The sequence below is a fragment of the Otolemur garnettii genome, unplaced genomic scaffold (assembly GCF_000181295.1).
Source record: "Otolemur garnettii isolate 467f Iridium unplaced genomic scaffold, OtoGar3 scaffold00022, whole genome shotgun sequence".
In the NCBI taxonomy this organism is placed as follows: Eukaryota; Metazoa; Chordata; class Mammalia; order Primates; family Galagidae; genus Otolemur; species Otolemur garnettii.
In genome coordinates, this window is record NW_003852417.1 from 15,445,076 (window position 1) to 15,456,446 (window position 11,371).

Genomic DNA, 11,371 nt, shown 5'->3' on the forward strand with positions numbered 1-11,371 from the left:
CGGTCGTCAGGCCGCCGCCGGCGAACCTGTTGCGTAGCCTGTCACGGCCGCTCGGGCTCCCGGGCGCCGCCTCAGCCCTCACAACAACATGGCGGCCGCGGCCTCCGCAGGAAGCCGGGGGGCGGGGAGGTAGGCGACGGCCCGGGCAGCGGAATGCCCGCCCGCTCCCCGCCGGGCACCGACTCCGCACCCTCCGGAGCCCGACGCTGCCAGACCGCGGCTCCTCACCCCCGGGGTCCCGCGGCACTGGAGCCCTGGACTCGGTCCGAAGGGCTCCTCTCCCCTCGGGGAGGTCCTGAAGCCCCAGACCCCGCAGCCTTCGTGGAGCTGCGAAGACCCACCTGGCTCCTCCTCCCTGAGGTGACATGCCGAGGTTGGGTGGTGCTTTTCCTGCCACCGCAGACCCCAAGTTTTAGAAAGGGCCAAGCAGTGCCTGGCATGTCCCTGGTGCAACCCGCATGGGCCGCTCTAGAACCTTCTCCCCAAATGTTTCTTCACTGATCTGGGGATAATGGATTCCCTGGGAATGGGGAAGTGGGAGATGGAAGGAATTTGATACCACCCTTGCTCATGGGTCAGTTACAGGCCCCTTGAACCCTGAAGGACTTAACCATAGGTACCCAAAGGGTCATTCCTTACCCTCCCCCATAACACACAAAATGGGTCCAGGAGGGGCACCCTCATCCCCTGTTCACACATGAAAATACCCCCCACACCTCACTGAGCAGGAGGAAGACTGTCTCTGCCCAGTGCTCCTGCATGCGAACGGGAACATTCCTCCCCACCCCATAGCCTGGTGACAGGCAAAATTCAAACTCAGAATTTCTCTTTTCTTCCTTTCCATCTCCTGGCCTCCACACACCAGACTAGACTTCGACTCAAGTCACTACCATATACCAAGGGCTTGCCTTCTTTTAATTGGGGTAAGGAGGGAGTCAGTGGTTCCTAATGAACTTAACAAGGAACAAAGACCCAAGATTTCTTCTGGGTTTTGGGAGCAGGCTGGGGGGGGGGGGGCCTGGTCCGGGACCCAATACTCATATCCCCATGACCTCTGTTGGTGCAGGAGAAATCTGTGCCGATCAAATGATGCCATGGCATCCTTTCATTCACTTCCTGTTGGGCAGGGGAAGGTAGCAAGGCTGGCTTGAGAGGAATGGCTCCAAAGCCCAGGCCTATCTGAACTGGTCAACCAACTCCTGAGGAATTTAGCAAACATCAGTGATGATAAACAGGCTTTTCCTGCTCTCACACTTAGTGTTTTTCCTAACTCTTCGATTAGAACCTGACCAAGAGCTGACAGGTCCTGAGGTTCAGTGACATTGAGAGGCTGGCCTCCTGTGTATCAGTCAAGGTCTTTCACTTGCTGGGGACAGTCTGTCCCCATCTGCAAACAAACCCCCAGAGTAAAGATAGCATTCTTGAGCACATGGTCTCATTCCCATTGCAGACTTCAAGTAATTGTTGTGCTCCCTTTCAGAGCCCATATGCAGAAGTCGAAGCTTCAGAATCCTTCTCAACATAGTACTCCAGAGAGTTGGCTTATTACTGCAGTTCCCAATCCCTGGGCCACAGATGGCCTATTAGGACAGCAGTTCACCTGAGCCCCACCTCTTGTCAGATCAGCTGGGGTATTAGATTTTCAGAGGAGCAAGAATCCTACTGTGTACTTTGCATGTGAAGAATCCAGGTATGCTCCTTATGAGAATCTAATTCCATTCTCATAAGGTAGAGCTGAGGTGGTGATGCTAGTGCTGGGACCATCTAGCTCAGTGGTTCTTAACCTTCCTAATGCCACAACCCTTTTAATACAGTTCCTCGTGTTGTGGTGACCCCAAACCATAAAATTATTTTCATATACCTGTATTTTTACAGGGTGTATGTGATGGTTTTAGATGACCCCTGTGAAAGGGTCATTTGACTTCCAAAGGGGCTGTGACCCACAGATGGAGAACTGCTGATCTAGTGGCGGGAAAACAATCTCAGGACTCCCACTAACTCTGCATTATGGTGAGTTGTATAATTATTCCCTTATATATTACAATATAATCATAGTAGAAATAAAGTACACAATAAATGTAATGTGCTTGAATCATCCTGAAGCCCTCCCATTCCCATCCCAGTCCATGGAAAAATTGTCTTCCATGAAACCAGTCACTGGGCTTGGTGCCTGTGGCTCAAGTGGCTAAGGCGCCAGCCACATACCCCTAAGGTCGTGGGTTTGACTCCAGCCCCGGCCCGCCAAACAACAATGACGGCTGCAACCAAAAAAATAGCAGGTGTTGTGGCAGGCACCTGTGGTCCCAGCTACTTGGGAGAGTGGCTTGAGCCCAGGAGTTGGAGGTCGCTGTGAGCTGTGATGCCACAGCACTCTACCCAGGGCGACAGCTTGAGGCTCTGTCTCAAAAAAAAAAAAAAAAAACCAGTCACTGGTGCCAAGAGTTTGGGAACCGCTGGCCTACAAAGTAAAACCTATTTTTTTATTTTTTTATTTAGGCAGATAGCCAGCCTGCATTTATTCATTTGATCAATGTCATTTGTGTTTCAGGATCCTAGACCTGGTACAATTTATCCTGAGTCCTCTTTCTTTCTGAAGGAGGTGCCAAATCTTTGGCAGGACAAAATGGAATTTACCAAAGTAAATGTTTGTAAAGGAATAAAGAAAAGGCATTAAGAAGTCTCCCTAAAATAAACTAAAAAGAAAACAACCTCTGATGGAAATTGGGGTCCTGAATATATGTCTACAGTACCCCCCACGCTAAAACAACTTTATCCCAGGGTTCCATTCAGAAATTTGAGGCCAATTTGTCCATTCTATTGGATTCTGTCACAGCCTAAAATACAAGAACCTTTAGTCTCTCCTCTTTCATACATACCTCCAACCCATGTAATTCAGAGATGAATTGGAGCAATCTTTAATGTCTGGTGATTCAATACAAGTAATGAGACAGAACGAGTAAAGGACCCTTGGGTTTCTAGGTAGGACTAGGTAATGGTGGTTCTATTTAAAAAAACAAAAATGGCTGGTGCCCATAGCTCGGTGGTTAGGGCACCGGCCATATACACTGAGGCAGGTGGGTCCAAACCCGGCCCAGGCCTGCTAAAAACAACAATGACAACTGCAACAACAAAAAACATAGCTGGGCATTATGGCAGGCGCCTATAGTCCCGGCTTCTTGGGAGGCTGAGGCAAGAGAATCACTTAAGCCCAAGAGTTAGAGGTTGCTGTGATGCCACTGCACTCTACTGAGGGCAACGTAGTGAGACTCTGTCTCTAAATAAATAAATATAGGAGGGAAGCACAGACCTTGGAAGGGGCCAAAGTAACACTTTTCTTGTTCATTATGCTGCTTCCAAATTATTGTTTTCCACTCATATGCAAAAGTAACTTCTCCCAACCTCTGTTCTCATCCTTATTTACCAATATCAAGGGTACTCCATATGTTCACCAAAACTTTCAGCACCTAGGCGGCACCCATAGCTCAGTGGGTAGGGCATCAGCCACATACACCCAGGCTGGCAGGTTTGAATCCAGCCTGGGCCAGCTAAACAACAATGACAACTGCAACAACAAAAATAATAGCCAGGTGTTGTGGGGGCATCTGTGATTCTAGCTACTTGGGAGGCTGAGACGGGAGACTCGCTTGAGCCCAGGAGTTTGAGGTTCCTGTGAGCTGTTACACCACAGCACTCTACCAAGGGTGACATAGTGAGACTTTGTCTCACACACACAAAAGAAAAGTTTTTTTTTCAGCACATGGAGCAGTCAGTGCACTCACTCCACCCTGTAGCCACATCATCTTTGATGTCTTTCAATCTTTGTGATTCACAAAGATGATGCATCAACTGTCCCAGTTTTCTGACTTCCTATTCTCATCGGGCAGACCTTGGATCTGTATCAGTAAATTTTCTCCTTACTGTTTCCCAAATCACACCACCTCATGTCTACTTCCAGGACAAGTAGGAGTTAAGTCCTACCTAAGACACAGAGACATTTTTGTCAAGTCTATAGAAGATTAGTAATTAGTATAGAGTGAGACAGTTAGGAAGTCAGGTAAGGGACTAGATATGTTACATTTCTCCATCCATAGTCCTGGCATAATCCAGGATAGATTCTTAGGTCTCTCCCTAGTAACCTAGTTTCTACGATGAGAGCATTTAGTCTCAATGTTTTCCTTTCATGCATTGATGACCCTCCTTCTCAAAAATATAAGGACTGTCTTCAAATTATCCAGCTATTGTTAACATTATTTTTCATATTACGTGGCTGGATACTTTATGGATAGCCCTTGTATAGTTCCTCCATTCTATCGTCCCTTATGTTAGTTTTCAAAGGTTCCATCCTTTGCCCAATTCCTATGAAGTCTACCCTGAAAGTAGTGGGTAGAGGATAGAATAAATAGAAAAAGCAGTTCCAGGCTCTAAGCATCTCATAATACATTACCATATAGAGTAGGAAGGCTGTGAGAACTTGGACCTCATATTTTATGTGCTACTTTAACTAGCATAGATCCCCTGAGACAATGCTATAGCTTTAGTTTTAAACAAATAATTTTTAAAGAAATTACAGGGGATACAGACAACAAAAACAGCCTTGATTTATCCAGCTATTTAACATTTCTGGTGCTCTTCACGCTTTCTTGAGGATCAGTGTTTCCATCTGATGAAAGTTCCCTTTTGCTTAAAGAACCTCCTTTAGTGTTTCTTGTAGTTCAGATCTGTTGACTACAGATTCTCTTAGTTTTATTTTACCTGAAAATGTTATTTTGCCTTCATATTTGAGTGGTTTCCATTTGATAGAGAATTCTGGATTGACAGTTTTAGCTTTTTTAAAAGATGTGTTCCATTCTCTTCTGGCCTCATAGTTTCTATAGAGAAGTCAGCAGTTAATCAGGTCATTGTTCCTTGATATGTAATATGTCATATGTCTTTTACTGCTTTCAAAATCAGCTCTATGTCTTTGGCTTTCAATAATTTGACTGTGATGTGTATCATCATGGACTTTTTGGTAGCCAGGTGTGGTAGCTCATACCTATAGATTCAGTTACTCAGGAAACTATGGCAAGAGGATCACTTGAGCCCAGGAATTTGAGGCTACAATAAGTGTTGATTGTGCCACTGCACTCCAGCCTAGGCTATAGAAAGATTATTTCTCTAATGAAATTACAAATAAATTAAAATTAAAATTAAAAACATGGCTTAGTGCCTATGGTTCAAGTGGCTAAGGCACCAGCTGCATACACCTGAGCTGGTGGTTCGAATCCAGCCCGGGCCCGCCAAACAACAACACTGGCTGCAACCAAAAAATAGCTGGGTGTTGTGACGGGCACCTGTAGTCCCAGCTACCTGGGAGGTGGAGGCAGGAGAATCACTTGAGCCCAGGAATTAGAAGCACTCCAACAGCACTCTACCCAGGGTGACAGCTTGAGGCTCTGTCTCAAGAAAAAAAAAAATGAACTTTTCATGTTTATTCTGCTATACATTTAAAATCTTATATCGGCAAATTTCTGCCTTTCATCAAATTAAAATTCGTAGCCATTATTTCTTCAATTACTTTTTTTTGCCCCATTCCCTTTCTTATCTCCTGATATTTCAACTACATGTATATTTAACTGTTGTGTTCCAACAGTGTAGTAGTGTCCTACTGTGGAATACCAGAAAACCTGGCTCTGTTCTCCCTAATTCATAGGATATCTGAAAATAGGAGTAGTAAGTGGTAGGAATATGCAGTTGTTTTTTTTTTTTTATTCTTTGATACAGTGTCTCACTCTTTTGCCCAGGTTAGAGTGCTGTGGTGTTCTCCATCCATAGTTCTGGCATAATCCAGGATAGATTCTTAGGTCTCTCCGTGGTAACCTAGTTTCTATGATGAGAGCATTTAGTCTCAATGTTTTTCTTCCATGCATTGATTATCCTCCTCCTCAAAAAATATAAGGACTTTCTGCAAAGTATCCAGCTATTGTTAACACTATTTTTCACAGTACATGGCTGGATACTTTATGGATAGTCCTTGTATAGTTCCTATATTTTATCTTCTCTTATGTTAGTTTTCAAAGGTTCCATCCTTTACCCAATTCCTACCAAGCTCACTGCAATCTCAAACAGGTCAAGTGATCCTCTTGCCTCAGCCTCCTGAGTAGCTGAGACTATAGTTGCATGATATCATGCCCAGCTAATCTTTCTGATTTTTGGAGAGATGGGGTCTTGCTGTTGCCCAGGCTGGTCTCAAACTCCTAGCCTCACGTGATCCTCCTGCTTGAGTCAACCATAGCGCTAGGATTACAGGCGTACACCACCACAACTAGTCTGGAATATGCCTATTTTAAAGCTGTACTCCTTTTACCTCACATCTTTGGTAGGAGTTCATCTGCCTCTACTGTTAACCACTGAGCTTTCTAGCCAAGGTATCTCTTCTAGTATGATGTGGAACAAAACACAACTTCACAATCTCACCATACTATTTCTAAATAGCCACATGCAGGCACATGCACAGAAATATACTATCACATTGATTCTATCTCTTCTGAGAAAGAGAAACTCAGAAAAGTGAAACTTGAAGAAAGAATAAATGTGCTGATTGTGGCCTTTTGTGCAGAAAGATCTAGGGTCAAAGTCAACCTGAGAAACTTGACTGGGGCTGCGTTGATATTTGATCATAACAGATCAAAACACACTAGTGTAGGGGGCCCAGGGCCCAGGAAAAAGACCAGGGCTTCATACAACATGTATTTGTCAATTCATTAATTGGGTATTTTTTTTTATATACTTCAATCCTGGCTGTTTTATAGAACTTAAAAGTTCAGTTCTCATCATTCTGCAATATAACCAAGTGTGCTTATTTTAATAATAATAAACAATGTTAAGAGTCTTTTAAAAATCATGATTACAATTAAAAGCTAGGAAGAGCATGATAAAGCCAATGGGAACCCATAAACACCGTTTCGAAGTTAGTTCTTCCAAATAAAACTCAAAAATGGTTTCAACTAACCCAATTGTTTAGCAAGCATCAGCTTAGGAATATTTTTTCAGCTTTCGAAGGTATAATGTTTGGCATCATAAAGAATGGTGAGCACTTTGATTAGTAAGTAACAAAGAAAAAAAATCAGGTACTAAAATACCAGTGGTTCCTGTGACAGGGTAAATATCCTGCTTCAAGTAATGTTTGCCCCACATTTTATTTCTCCCTCTTAGAGTTTATTAAGGAAGACAAATCATGATTTTGCTTTTTTAGTTGAGGTGAAAAAATTGCTTCATAAGTTCATATCTTGTAAAAGCCACTGCTTGAGAGGGGATGCGACGAATGTAATTAAGAGATAAACCACAATATAATCCTTTCGAATTCCATGCTGTCCATAGACATACTTCATAGTATTCCTCATGGTAAGGCACTTTTCAAATTCTGACAGAGAAGTTCCTAATTGCATTCGCCAACGAGTTACATCAAATGGATAGGATATCGTCTGTGCTACTGCTCCAGCAACACCACCACAAAGTAAGTTTGTGTGAGTTTTCAAACTAAAACCTTAGGATTGTCTGATGAAGGTCTGCCAGGAAGGGTAGGAGCATGGGAAAGCCCAACACTCTTTAAGGTACCAAAAGTAAAAAACGAAACGCCTGCATATGGAGCCCTTCCTAATATAGTAGGCATCAGGCCTCTGTAAAATCAAAGGAAACCACCTTCCTTTGCATAAATTGTTTTGAATGCATGAATAATTCCTGTATAGGTGTGTTCCCCTTTCACCTGGAATGTGAGGCGAACTCTAATCATGTTAAGAGGGTAAGTACAGATAACTGCTGTCATACCTGCCACGGATCCAGCCATTAATCTGTGCACATGACCCGAAACTCCCAGCTTTGTAGTAATTAACGTTTTATAATGTTCAAATGCCATAAACTGGATTGCACCATCGAGAAAGATTCGAATCATCATCGCACCATTTCCTTTATACAATCCAAGGAATCCTTCCTTTGGGGGAACAGCACGCAATGCAGAAAATACTCCTAAATGCTTATAATGGTAATTGTGGGCTTGTAATAAAACCTTTACTCAATCCAATGGGGCAATTGTTTTGGCACAGCATCCAGCAATACCTCTGGCCAGAAAGGAACGCAGCCAGTAGACGTCTCAGCGGGCGGTGGGCCCTCCGGCCCCTGCCACCTGCAGCATAGCAGAAGGAGGGTGGGCCACTGCCATTGGGACCAGGGCCGCCTTAGGAGAATGAGGGACAAACTTACAAAACACTGGTAGAGATCACAGCTGGAGAAGGTAGTAGGAAAGAGAGAGCCATTAATTGGGTTTTTTTTTTTAATTCAGTAAATAGTTATTAAGAACGTACCATGATCCAGCTACTAGAAACAAAGAGTTAGCAAGGAATTAGCATAGGTGGAGACTCAGTTCACAGGAATGGTAATGGGACAGATTTGGTCCTGGCTTTTTTTTTTTTTTAGCTTTTTGACTTCACAGACCCTATTCTGGTTTGCCTGGAGCAGAAGAGAAGCAGAGAAGTGGCAACGGGAGTGACTTAAAGGAAAAGGAAATTCCCAACCTTTACATAGAAGGAAGGAGTATTCTCATTATTGGGTCACTTGTGTTATGTATAACTTGAGACTCCAGTTTGAGGCATAATGGTACCAGAAAGGCAGTACCAGCAAACTGAAGGGGGAAGTTAGCCCAGACTTGGCCTTGAGCCAGTACTGCAGGGTGGAGCCAAAGGACAGACTGAGGCGAGGCCCTGGAGGCCTTGGATAGGACATGCTCGATCATGACTAAGGCACCAGGAGCTTCCAGTCTGGCAGGTGTAGCTCAGCAAAAGGGAATCCAGTCTGTGTTTAAGAGTCAGAAATGCTTCCTGTCTGGCAGATCTGCCCAGCTGTCTGCTTATTTCCTTGTTGCTGTCTACAGCACACACCTGGAATGATACCAGGACCCTTCTTGTAATAACTTAACTAACATCACTGTAGCATTTTGTACTTTATAGGAGACTTTTATTATATCATTAAATCCTCTTAACAATCCTGGGAATTAGAGTAAAGTTCTGTTTATGATTGTCTAACCGTGGTTGAGATGAAGAAGGTCTCTGCCTTGTGTGGGGGAAATTTTCCATGCGGAGTTGTGATTTTCTTTTCCCCTTTTAAGTAGAAAAGCACAGGCCATACTCTCTGGGTTTAGATAGCAACAGTGTTTTAGTTTAAAATAAACGGTGGATCAGATCATTTTGTACTGCTTGGCCCAGTTTGGCCAGACAAACATTTTTATTTCTAGTATTGCCATTTTCTTCCTAAGCAAGATAATGTCTGGAGCCAAGGAAATTTAAGAAATACAACTCTCCCCTATCCCAGCCCTAGGGAGAGAGAGATGGAGTAGCTGCCCTTGCCCTGGTGCCAGGGGTAGAATAATATAGGAGGGTAAACCACAGCAAATATGAGGCCACATTCTGATTGTTTAAAGGATACGCTTGAAACTTGTCCTATCTTGACTTCCCTTATGAAAACAAGATGAATATCTAAAACTTAGAGCTATGAAATCGCTGCCCAAACTGGGGAGTGCCCTTCAAACTGGCAATACCTCATCTGCCCTACAGAGGAATGGCCGGATCTAGAGAGCTTTCTACCTTAGAGAAATCTCAGGTAGAGATTAGAATTTGGATACTTGGTGCTATTTGCTATTTCTTTTTTTTTTTTTCTTTTGTGTCCCATGTATTCGATAAATACACTTTTTTCCTTTCTAGTACCTGCAGTTTAAATACTTAATTCAATAGAACCACGTGAGAGGGCAAGAAAGAACAAAACTAGATTACCTTCAAGTTAATTCACTTAATTTGAATTCAGAAGCCATTCTTCAACAAGTGGGTACTTTTGGCTACTTTCATAAATAGAAAACCTGATTTTCAAAGAGACCCCAATTGTCAAAGAGACCCGCACTTGAACAAAGCCATTCAGCCGTAATTACTGAGAATGGCTGGTATCCAGGTCTCTGACACTTAATCACCACCACCATTGTTTGCTGAATGTCCCAGGCACTCACTCATATTATCTCTAATCCTTATCATAACACTTATGGCAAGTATTTCTCTCCTTCTCAATATTTATTTATTCTTTAGTACTTTTTTATTTTTTCAAATTAATATGAGGGTATCATTTTTAGGTTACATTGTTCTCACTTCCAGGGTAAAGTTCCATTTGTAGAGGAGCCCCTCACCCAGGGGGCGTGTTATACACCCTCACACTGTGCACGTTAGGTGAGATCCCACCTCATGCCCTCCCTCCTTCTGCCAAATGTCTTCCCCCCTCCACTTCCATCTACCCCCAAACTGGACTTTATTAGTGTTTTATTGTTCTTATGTGCATATAATTTTTTATATATTGATTTCATATTAGTATGGCATATATTAGGTATTTATTTTTCCATTCTTGTGATATTTTACTAAGAAGAATGTATTTTAACTCCTTGGAGGATAAACCACAGCAAATATGAGGCCACATTCTGATTGTTTAAAGGATACGCTTGAAACTTGTCCTATCTTGACTTCCCTTATGAAAACAAGATGAATATCTAAAACTTAGAGCTATGAAATCGCTGCCCAAACTGGGGAGTGCCCTTTGGAGTTAAACAGTTATCCAAAATACAAAGATGCCAATGTTAGATGTAAAGTTTCTTTTTTTTTTTTTTTTTTTTTTTTTAGAGACAGAGTCTCACTCTGTTGCCCTTGGTAGAGTGCTGTAGTGTCACAGCTCACAGCCACCCCCAGCTCTTGGGCTTAGCCGATTCTCTTGCCTCAGCCTCCTGAGTGGCTGGGACTACAGGCGCCCACCACAACGCCTGGCTATTTTTTTGTTGCAGTTTGGCCAAGGCCAGGTTCAAACCTGTCACACCCTCGGTATATGGGGCTGCCCAAGTCTCTATCTTTTTTAATGGCTGAATGATATTCCGTGGTATACATAAATCACAGTTTGTTGATCCATTCATGGGTTGATGGGCACTTAGGTTGCTTCCACAACTTGGCAATTATGAATTGAGACTTATGGTAAGTATTATTAACTTCATTTAAAGGCAAATAAACTGAAATTTAGAAAAATTGAATAATTTTCCATGGTCCCCTATTTAAGAAGTGGAAGAGCTAGAATCTGATTACTGATTTTTATGGGTTTAAAGTACATGCTTTTTCTATTCTGTTATACTTCCACTCTCTGCATTACAGCTGGTCAATACTTTTTCTTCTCTGGTTTTGTATTAAATGTACATGAGTAAGAATGTCCAAAATAATTTATCTTGGAAGAACAGTTATCCAAAATACAAAGATGCAAATGTTAGGTCAAGTCCCACCTTCTACACAGACAGGCTGATGCTCCTGCGTTTTGTAATTCCTCCTCC

The 11,371-nt window shown here is 42.9% G+C and overlaps 1 pseudogene; it reads right to left on the reverse strand.

Annotated features, from left to right (window-relative positions):
* Nucleotides 1-7,227: 7,227 nt before the first annotated feature.
* Nucleotides 7,228-8,194, reverse strand: LOC100941344 (annotated as a pseudogene).
* Nucleotides 8,195-11,371: the final 3,177 nt, after the last annotated feature.